General features: G+C 42.9%; 1 non-coding gene across 1 annotated transcript; it reads right to left on the bottom strand.

Annotated features, from left to right (window-relative positions):
• Positions 1-444: 444 nt before the first annotated feature.
• LOC120093143 (uncharacterized) lies at positions 445-9,696 on the bottom strand. Its single transcript, XR_015645852.1, has 2 exons — positions 9,614-9,696; positions 445-1,296 (listed from the first exon to the last, which is right to left on the bottom strand). It is a non-coding gene; the product is annotated as an uncharacterized LOC120093143 (transcript).
• Positions 9,697-11,634: the final 1,938 nt, after the last annotated feature.

Raw genomic sequence — 11,634 nt, 5'->3', positions numbered from 1 at the left:
GAAAGAAAGTTTATATGGGGAGAAGAGAGTGTTCTCCCAGAAATGAGGCACAAGGCGATCGTCCAGAGAACATGCAGAAGGCACAACCCAGGTACATTTGTGCTTTGTCCATCCCAGTTTGCTCTGTGCTCATTCTTCCTCTGGCTCTGTTTTCCAGTTCCCCATAATTCTTACCTTCTTATATTCTCTAAATATTTTATGATTCTTCCTCTAACCCAAGCCTCCTCCCTCTTCTGGATTTCTTTTCTTCCCAGCAAGGACTCAATATGACTGCTGTGTATCCCACTCTAGAGCGTGGTCTTGCTGACTGCATCCCTTCACCTGAAGTTTATCACACTCTAAAAACACCAGTTTCCACAAGGTGAGGTGGAGAGTGCTATGACCTCATGGAATCTTTCCATAAGTTACTGGTCCTAGCACAAGTGGCCATTAATCACAAGACACACAGAACAAATTCTTATGTTTACGAAAGTAACATCACATTCCATTCAGCCTCAAATCTAATAACCAGTAATGCCTTTGTAAAAGTGCAATTAGAGTTGTTGCAACAGTGCAGATCCTGTGAAAAGGTAGGTCCTGCAACAGCGGAGGCACTGAAATTGTGCAGGTTCTGTGACAGTGAAGGTCCTTTGAAAGTGGAGGCACTGTGATAGGGGAGGTCATTCTACCTCTAGTGGAGGTGCTGCAAAATTGAAGGTTCGGCTACAGTGGAGGTCATGTGACAACTGAGGTCCAGCAATTGGAATTGCTGATACAGGAGTATTCCTGTAACTGTAGAGATCCTGTGACAGAGAAGTTGGAGCATCATTGGAGGTCCAGCTTCACTTGATGTCCTGAAACAGTGTAGTTGCTGTGACCATGGTAATGCTACAACAGTGGAAGTCCTGGGATAGAGCAGGTTATAAGACACTGGAGATCCTGCGACAGTTGTAGTGCTCCTACAGTGGAGGTCCTGTGACAGTGGAGGTCTGCAGTAATGGGGGATCTGCGACAGTGGAGTTGATGTATGGACAGTGGAGGCCCTGCCATAGTGGAGGTGTTTCCACAGTGAATGTCCTGCAATCATAGTGTTGTTTGGACTGTGCAGTTCCTTGGACAGAGGAGTTCTTGTGACATTGATGGTCCTATGACATTGGACGTTGTAAGACACTTGAGCTCCTGCACAGTAGAAATCCTGTGATAGTTGAGATGCTGAGAAACTTGAAGTCCTGTAACAGTGGAGTTGACACACAGACAGTGGACTTCCTGAGGTAGTGGTGGTGCTTAAACAGTGGATGTCCTGTGACAGAGGAGGTCCTGCAATATAGGAAGAACAACATATGCTGGCTGGACCACACAGTGCTTCCAGTAAATAGACCACCAACCAAGGGGTGTACAGGGATGTGATATATATCTATATCTATATCTATATATCTCTCTATATCTATATCTCAGAGGATGGCATTATCTGAAACCAATAGGATGAAAATCCCTTGGTCCTGTGGAGATGTGATGCCCCAATATAGGAGGATGCTGGAATGGTGGGTTTGGAAATGGTGGTGGGTTTAGGAGCACCATCATAGTGGCAAGATGGACTGATGAGATTGAAGATGTAGGAGTGGGAGTTTGTGGAGTGGCACCTGGAAAGTGGGCTATCATTTGAGATGTTAAAAAAAGTGAAAATGATAAGGTTTACATTGTCTGACCAAAACCCAAGGGACACTACATAAGGAACACAAAAACCCACAGGTGCTCACCAACAATCAGATAAAATTTGGCCTTCGGTGGTCTACTCCAAAGAAACTATTCCAAGAATACTGTTTAATTTTTTTCAAACACAGTTTAAAACTCTTAAGTGTGCTCTCAAATCTGCCCTAATTCACATAAATCAATCAAAACTGTTGGCTTTGTAAATAGTTCTCTTGTGTCCCAATGTTTATATGCTGGTCACACCAACAACATTATACTTGTCTACATGTGAGTCAAACAATGTGGGATCCTTGTCCCAAGTGGGCCAGGCAGACCCTGAGCTCACCTTCAGGTTCTCACATACACATACAAGCACACACACACACACACACACACACACACACACACACACACACAGAGAGAGAGAGAGAGAGAGAGAGAGAGAGAGCTTATCATCTATTTCTAAGGCATAATGTGTGCTCTTGGAGTTGGGCACTAGGACTTGCACATGTAAACAAGTGCTGTACACCTAGGAACATTTTCTGATCTGTATTTTCTCTTTTATATCCAGTTCCTTGGATATCTTCAAAAGCAAGTAGGGCATTGACATACCATGAATTCTTGGGCCTAAAGGTAAATTTTAATACAAAGCTCACATGTCACTCACAGATGACTCTAATAGGAAGTACATTAAGTTCAGTATCATTCAATCTGAAACCCTCAATGTGTATACACCACTCTCACTGCCCTCACGAAATCTCATGTTTGGACCACTCTTCCTAGCTGGAGATACCTGTTTATCTCCCAGAATAAAAGGGAGGCTCCAGGCTCAAGTGGAACAGCAGATTCAAGGTGGGATTGTTGGGTGACATTACAGTGAACACCAGGGACTTCCCCTGAGAGGCAGGAAGTGGTCCTTTCATTCCTGCTGGGGAAACAGTATCTAGATTGTCCTGCATGGGACAGAATCCTCTCATTCTAGCAGATATCCTGGGTGACAGAAGGAATGTAGGTAGATTATGAAATCAAACTACCACATTTCTTTCTGAGGCAGAGACATTTGAGAACCTTGGCCCAGGAGTTAACAGCTCCAGATAGCAAGGTGATGTCAGTGTGGGCCCTGTATTGACCTATGTATAGTTATTTATGTTAATCACCAAATATTTAAAATTTACAGCACTTAAGAGCAAAGTCTCCCAGGAGACTCAGCTAAAACTAATCAGTGAGTTTTTAAGGGCGGCAATGGGGGGAGGATGGGGAGGGGAACACCCATAAAGTAGCGGAGGGGGAGGGATTAGGGGGATGTTTGCCCAGAAACCGGGAAAGGGAATAACCCTTGAAATGTATATAAGAAATACTCAAGTTAAAAAAAAAAGAAAGAAAGAACACAAACAAGTAGGAAATTTAAATTCATGTGACTGCTAGAAGTAAAGCAAGATGCTCTTGGTAGATAAGGTGATAACCTTTGTGTAAGACCCCTAAAATCATACCAACTTAAGATATGAAGTGCTCAGATAGCATGCTTAGTGCCATGAACCCAAGACAGAGCTTCTCTATGTCTCATCATCTCTGAAGCACAGTCCACAAACAGTTGCAACAAACCTTCTCTTTCTCCAAGTTCGAAGTTACCTTTACTCTTATTGTTTCCACAGTTAACTGAGCTCTCCTGGATACACAGGTTTGACTAACCTTCTCTGAACTTCTCCCAACCATGTACAGATGGACCTCCCTCTGCACATGAGGCCTGTTCTTCTCAGGCCTGCTGTTCTCCTTCCCAGATTAGAATTGGACACCTTTCAAACCTACATTCTTAAGTCATCTATCAACATTGGGTACACGATAGGCACAAGTTGACATTGAGTGCAAAATGACACTTTCCTACCGGACAATGAATAGGGTCCAGGGGTTCCAAACATGAAAACTGGCCAGGTAAGGTCAGGTAAACCTCATACTGTCTCTATGTAGAGATAAAAATTGACACACCTTCCCAAAGCAGACTTGCTCAGCTGTCTCAGTCCACACAGCAGTCCTTTGCTGAGCTTCCTTACTTCCAGTGACTGATGAGAGTACATGAGAAGATGCTTGATTTCTACAAAGACTTGGGCCCCATGAACCACAGTAGCAGCAGCTTCTGATCAAAAGTTATACCAGGAACTGAAAATACCTAATGTTCATGTGGTGATTTAAATATGCTCAGCCCAGGGAGTGGGGCTATTTAAAGATGAGCCCTCATTGGATAGGTGTAGCCTTGATGGAAGAAGTGTGTCACTGTAGATGTGACCCTTATGTTCCTTGTCCTAGCTGCATGAAAATCAGTTTTCTAGTAGCAACCTTCAGATGATGATGTAGAACTCCCAGCTCCTCCTGCAACATGTCTGCCTAGATGCTACCATGCCCCTACCTTGATGATAATGAACCAAACTGCTGAACTTGAAGGCAAACCCAAATAAATGTTCTTCTTATAAGAGTTGCTTTGGTCATGGTGTCTGTTAATAGCAGGAAAACTCTAAGTAAGTCATTTTCTACCACAGATTACTAAGTTAGTTGAGTGATGTCTTCACCTGAGGAGACATGGCCTCTTATTAAGGTGCTAATCTCCAAGCAATTTCAGGCTCTCTTCTGGTATAGGCATTGGCTATAATATTAATCTTCCCAGTGTCTTTTTCTTTCCAAACTCTACATTTTGTATTTCTTTTTGCCCCATTTGTTCTTTTTCATTGAAGACTTATAACCACAGTAAGACCGAGGCCATACTGGGCCCTCTTCAAATTTTCATCAAAGAAATTTGTTTATTACTTTTAAATTTAGCCTCAGATAAGTTTTTAGGATGTGGGCAGAAAGGAAGCCACATTTTTGTAAAAGCTTTGTAGGAATTATCCTAGACCAGTTACAAACATTTTTTCCTCCTGAATCCCCTTCTCCTGGGCTTCCACAGTCTGAATACCTCTTGGCACTCCTGACTCCCAAGTGCCTGCCAGTATAGCCCATTAAACTCTTCTTAGAGCACTGGAATTCTTACATATTTCCCAAAACAAGAAACAACCTGGCATCGTGAGGTGTCACACAGCAAGAGTCCACTCCATTATGTCACCTTCTGCATTTGTTACCTTTGTATTTCTGTGACAGAAATGCCATGAGCACAGCAAACTATAAAACAAGTAGGACATTAGTGATTCTATTTCAGAGAACATGTGTTAGCAGAGGTTAAGTTCCATGACTACAGGGCATGGTGGAAGGAGGAGGAGGCTGAGGTATGACATCTAGAATCACAAGTACAAAGCAGAGAGTGCACAGGGAGTGGTGCACAGCACTGAAACCTCAAAGCCCAGCCCCGCTGACATTCTTTCTCCAGCAAGGGCACACCTCCTGGATCTTCCCAAACAGAGTCACCAACTGGGAAAGGAGTACTCAAATGCCCGAGACAGTGGAGGATAGCTCATGAAAAATGTCATGGTGATTCAGGAATTCGAATTAGTAACAGAGAGAACCTTCACTCTGGGTCACTGTGTGTTGATGCAGAGCCAGCAAGCTGCTCTCCCTCCTCTTGCACATAAGATGTGGATTAAGTAAAAATGTAAACAAGCATCTCCATGGAAAATCAACAGCCCTGTTAATCTGGTCACACTTACAGTATCGGTCTAGAGGTATTGGACACTGAAATCGCAGAAGGAGCCAACACAAACTAAAACCCCTTAGTCTATAGGAATAAAAGTACCACAGAAGGCAAAAGGGGCAAGGACATGAAGCAAACACTCACTCACTCAGCAGATAAAATTACAGCTAATCCTAACCCACAGACCTACTTCTTAAACAGCGTACATTCTGCTGGTACCTATTCAACATGATCCTAAATGCTGCAGTCAGAACAAATGGTTTCTTACTTTGTGGAGTATGACTTAAAAACACTAAAGTCGTCTGAAGGAAGCGAATGGAATCTTCTCAGGGCCTAGGGAGGTCGGCTAAGGGAGTACAGAATAACAAAACAACACCACCCAATTTCCCCACCAGGAAGCAGAAACTGGTCTGCTGTCAGTTGTCAATTGCTGCAGGTTTAACAGAAGCCTCCACACTGGAAGGACTGAGGAAGTTGAGGTTAAAATACAATTACACTGAAAGGTCACTTTAGGAATGAGAAGGGTAGCAACTGGACAGTGCTCTCTCTCTCTCTCTCTCTCTCTCTCTCTCTCTCTCTCTCTCTCTGTGTGTGTGTGTGTGTGTGTGTGTGTGTGTGTGTGTGTTCCATGCATTTGTTTGTGTGTGAGTGTGGTTGGGTTGTTGTTGTTCGGTTAATTTGAGACAGAGTGTCACCACAAACTGAAGCTGTCCTAAAACTCACCCTGTAGACAAGGGAGGTTTGGACAGTATAGAGACCTTCTCTCTCCTGAAAGGTGGGATTAATGATGTGTAGCACAAGCTATGAGTGAATGTAAATTTCAAATTCTGAAGGTTTTATAAATCTCTTTCTGCTTGCCTTAACAATGCTGGTGCTTACAGCAATACATGGTACACTGAGGACAGAAAAGAATATACTGTGTGAGTTTGTGAGATGGATAGAAGTGAAAGGAACTAGCTGATTGAGTTTAGTTCCAGAAGCACTGTCAATATTCAAAAACAAATATAGTCAATTTTTACCATTTGTAAAAATCATTAAGGGCATCCAGTAAGAGATTAAACTATTTTTGGTGTTGTGATGCTACACAATCATAAGACTGATTCCTGTGGAACAGGCTGGTGGAGCAGACAGTAATCAACAGGACATCAGAAAACCTTCAGAGCAAGAACTAGAGAGATCGCTCAGGGTTTGAGAGCACTGGTTGCCTTTGCAGAGGACCTTCACTTGTTTTCCAACAACTCTAAGTCAGCTCACAGTCATCTGCAACTCAACATCTAGAATATCTTACCCTCTTCCGGTTTTGTGGGCACATACTGCAGAGACAAGACAAGTCAGCCTCAGCAAGGCCTGGCCGGCTACTCACACACCCCATGGCTCTGAGCCCATCAGCACCAGACCTGAGGACTACCAGGGGTGCAAGCTTTACACTCTGGACTCTTTAACCTTTGGTCAGGAAGGTACCATGGAATGTAGCTGGGAAGCAGAGTTTACAGAGAAAGCCACAGAAACAATTCAGCCTTAAAAAACATAATCTGATCCCTTCAAAGCCAGGTGTATGTGTCTGTCTGTCTGTCTGTCTGTCTCTCTCTCTCTCTCTCTCTCTCTCTCTCTCTCTCTCTCTGTGTGTGTGTGTGTGTGTGTGTGTGTGTGTGTGTGTGTGTGTAGGTGATCATAAGACATAGGTGGTTTGGAAAATCAAGGAGAGGAAGGATTTATTGAGAAGCTGAGATGGTGGGGAATGAAGGGTGGATGTTGGAAGGAAGCTAGAGCATGGTGGGATTTTAATAGCCAAAGAAGTGAAATTCGTATTTAATTCCCTTAGACAACTGGTCCAGGTGCAGTGTTCCTGGTGGTGGCTCAGTGTTCCAGCTGTGGATTCAGGGAACTCAGAACATCATGATGAAAATAATCTCTCAGACTACAGAGTCAAATTCCTGCTGGTGCTCCAGTCTCATCAGAGAAGAAATTAAGTCCCTCCTCCTATGGATCCTCTCATTTTTGTCATTCTCGCCTGCAGGAGATTCAGTCCTTCCTCTGAGGGGGCTACTCATACCTGCAGGTGATTTAGACCCTCTTGAAGGGAATTCTGTTTCCAGATTGGGATGCGGACCCTCCTGTTAGGGAATTAACTCTCTAAATCTTCTCACAGAGTATGTGTGACTACCTGGAGACAGCATTATCTGCACTTCTAAACTCTGATTGGTAAAGAGAATCCACGATATGAGTTTGAAAACCTCTGAGTTATATACTGAGTAATGAAAACTTATGAGTTATACACTGTTAATTTCTAAATGTATTCTGTTGAGTATGAAAATCTCTGTAATATTTTGATGAAATTTACTTACTTCCTAGATTTCAAACAATAATAGAAGCTATAGTTAAAAGTTTAGTATATGCTTGCTCAAAGTAATTTGAAAATATTTTTGATTTTTATTAAAGATGGTGTATGACATAGAAATTTTCCCAACTATTGTTTTGTTTACTGCTAAGATATAGAAATGCTTTATTTCTGCTGACAGAGCTCATATTCATTGGTCTGGTATAACTCACTGTTCAATGCTAAACTTTAGCAGATTCCTTAGGGTCTCTGCCATTTATAATAGGATTCCATCTACAAGTTGACTGCCTTGTTCTTCCTTTCTCATGGGATGCCTTTTGTGCAATTTCTCCCCATAAATGACAAAGTCATATCGTGAGAACAATGCTGGATAGCAGTGCCAAAAAGACCTGGGACACATTTACAAAGTCTGGTCCAATTAGAATGGGGCTCTGTGAGAAATTTCTGTCAGGTTTGCCCTGACCCTACGATTCTCTCTTCAGTGCCTTAGCTTGGACAAGATACCCCAATTCATATGGTGAAGGATGAAGTCCCTGACACTCAGCAGGTGACACTTAAAGACAGTGCCTTCAAGGTGATTGATTCAAGGAAGCCTGAAAGGTGGGCTCTGTTGTAATGTCTTTGGGGTCCTATGAAGGGAACCCTAGAGCCACAGACACTTAAAGGGTGCAGGGAGAAACCACAGAACACCAAGAGGAATCAGCTACCTACAAACTGAGGAGAACTGGAACCAACTCTTGGACCTAAGACTTCCAATCTCAAGCCCACAGAAACCTCTGCTCAGTTCTTCAGGCAGCCCAAAAATATTACAGTGTGCGTTCTTGGTGTGTCCTGGAGCCTGAAATTCACTGCTGTAAGATCAGGTCGATCTTGGGGTAGATGGGACTAAGTATTAAGTCCTAAGATTTGTCTCTCGAGGTGAGATAAAGTGGTCCTGAGTTGGGTGCTAAGGTACAGTCCCAGGGTGAAGCTTCTGGATAGCTGGGTTGGGTCTTGAAACAGACAGAGCTGTGCGGTCCCCAGGGAACTTAACACTTGTTGCTGGAACAAAGGTTTCTTCTTTCAATGTCCACTTAGGCAAATTTGCAAAGATCAAAAATGCTGATTGTGGCTCTCACCACTTTCCCTTGGAGCATGCCCACAAAGTGCCTTGTTTTCTACTGGGAAGTCAAGCCTTCTCTTATAAGGAGCTGCTCATGCAGTCATCTCACCTCTCTGGTCAGGAAGAAAACCTGCTACAAACTCACCTTTAAGAGGCAGAACAGATCGTCTTCTCTCAGGTTAAGGTCACAGCATAGTCTTTAGATATTGGCTAGGACGGTGGGGCTTGAGCTCCCATTCCCTCAGCCTCTACCTTGTTTCCAGTATACCACAAGCCCTGGCTGGTCACATATCACTTTCCACAGAGACCTCTGTCTTCTAATCCCTCAGTCTCCCCTGTTGAACAGGAGCTTTCTGTCCCTGCAGCCCAGACATGGACTCTAATTTTAGGGTGGGGCTGAGTTTAGATCATGTAATGTTCAGACTCTCTGCTTGGCAGCCATTATCAGGCATAGTGTTTATATTTTTGTTCACTTTATCGGTCTATTTTTTCTACTGTGTGCTCTGAGAAGGGAACGCGTATGGTTACATAATTCTTGGTATTAGTAGCTGTACTCCCAAATCCTGCTCAGTATGGAGTCTGTGGATGTTCAGCATAGGTGAGGGAGGTGCCAAGTCAGGAGACCTTGATGTGCTGATGCAGCAAATGAGAGGTCAGAGAGGACCCAAGTGGCAGTTGGAGAAAGGAGCCATAAAGACAGTGGGGAGTAAACAGGTCAACTTCCCTAAGATTCCTGAAAAGAAGCAGACCTAATTGGGCTCCATCCCAAGGGAACTCAAGATAAGACTCACAAAAGAGCGCTAACAAGCCAATCCCAATTCTCTTACTTTTCCCACATTCCTGAGAGCAGATATGGGCGGTTTCAAACTCCCTGGGCTCCCTTCATACTCACAGGTATTTGATGCTGAAACTGCCACAACCTCTGTTCCGAAAATCCCCTCAGTAACGAATGAAGGGCGTGGCTAAATCTGAGAGAGGGGGGCGGGTATTGTTCACTGGCCACTCATGCACATGCGCACTATGCCTACCCACAGAAATTTTCCAGTCTAGTTTACTGGTTCATTGAACACAGGATTTTGCTCCTGTCCTCTCAAGAAATACAAGGTCGCCACAGTACTTGAGAAATACAAATGAATTTACTGTGGCATTGCATACCCAAATCACCTGGAGGCATCTCTTTCCCAGCCCACTTGCGATCCTGCCTCAGACTTCCCAGAGAGCAGGCCCTTCCCCTTCCGCTCTACCATCTTGCGAGCCTACCTTACAGATAATGTTTTGTTGGGTCCTTCAGTCAACCACACAGATTCTATGTTCATTTCTCACACCGTTAATTAAATTAAAATTAAATAACTGTTAGGCTGAGAAAGAGATGCAGACTCAACTGCGACAAGTGTTCTTATAGCACTTAAGGCACAGGAGGCACAGCAACACGCTTCTTCCTTTCCTGACAGTGTATCTACATCTCCTTATTAAATGTTCAAGGTCTGAGATAGCTGTGTTTGCCTGCCACCCACGAGCTCCCATTCTTCTCAGACGCCTTTGCTCCTACCAGCAAGAAAGCTCTGTAATGCTTTGAGAGCTCTAGATCCTTTGGAGCCTCTGAAATATTAGTTAACTTTAGAACAGAACTGTCATCTTTAATTTCCACCAGTGATTAGTCTAATGATGATTTGTATTTTTAAAATTAAATCCCTAGGATCAAATCCAAAATCTTTCTTTAGAATTTTTGAAATTAAATTATGAATTAGATATTCAATCTCAAATATTTACAATAGATAGGGAGGCTCACATTTTTGAAGAATGATGTGTTGTGCACCTTACATAAAAACCTCCTTCTAGCCACCTCATGCAAATTAAAGCACATACATTTCACCTGCACTGAGAGACTTTCTCCTGCAGACAGGGTCCACTATAACACAGTAGTTGTCTGAAATTCTAGGATATCAATCTCTGGTAGGCAAATGGAGTTTGGAGAAAGAAGGGAAAGATAATTTCTAGGCCTACTGTCCTTGGAATGACAATGGAGAAGAGAGGGTAGAGGAAACACCCTGTCATCTTTACAGCCCTTCATTCTGCCCTCTGAGTCCAAGAACCCCACAGCTAACAAGAACAGGAAACTTCACCTTAGTCAGATCACTAAGAACTAGTCAGGATTTTTCTTGGTAAAGTAAAACAAAGTTTCTTGGATTTGGAACATCTCTCAATTGCAACCATTTCAGAAAAAGAAATTAAACATCACTTAGAAGTACATTTGTTCCTTCTTCTTCAGGCCCACTCCCACAAATCCACTGCCTAGGTCAGACCTGCTTGAGTACAGGTGACCTCTCTCTTCTCACTTACTGTTCAGTTCATTCTCAAGCTCTGTTAACGTAGGAGAGGCTTTCATTTTGTCAGACACATCAGGACCTTGTGAAAAGTGGGGCAGATGCTCTTTAAATATCAGGTTTGCAGGGGCTCCAGAACTGCCAGGTAAGTCTGCATCTTGGCTGGACAAGAAGAAAACACAAACGATCATGCATAAAAATACAACTAACTTGCCTAACTAAATTTTCATCAGAATTTTCATGTTTCAGTGAAACTTATTCTTTGTTGCATATTATTTCAGTAATTTTATGTATTGCTGCTGAGATAAGCTACACCTACGCTGTGGTCTGAGCAGAACTTTAAAACCCAATCTGTGCTCATCAACTAAATGTAAGTTCAAGGAAAAGGGCAGGGTTTGTGACATAGGCCCATAACCAGTCTCCCAAAAAGTTATGAGTAGAACTTAAAATATAACAAAAGTCTAATAAACCAAGAAACAATTCCATGTAGAAAAGGGACAATATATTCTCTTGACAGTAACTTTCAAAAATAAATATGCACACTACAGATGGCCCAGTGGTCAACTGAAGATTACATAAATGCTAGAAA

Source organism: Rattus norvegicus, chromosome 1 (assembly GCF_021556685.1).
Source record: "Rattus norvegicus strain SHRSP/BbbUtx chromosome 1, alternate assembly SHRSP_T2T, whole genome shotgun sequence".
NCBI lineage: Eukaryota > Metazoa > Chordata > Mammalia > Rodentia > Muridae > Rattus > Rattus norvegicus.
The sequence above is the reverse complement of the archived record's forward strand: the minus strand, read 5'-3'. Positions and strand labels throughout refer to the sequence as shown.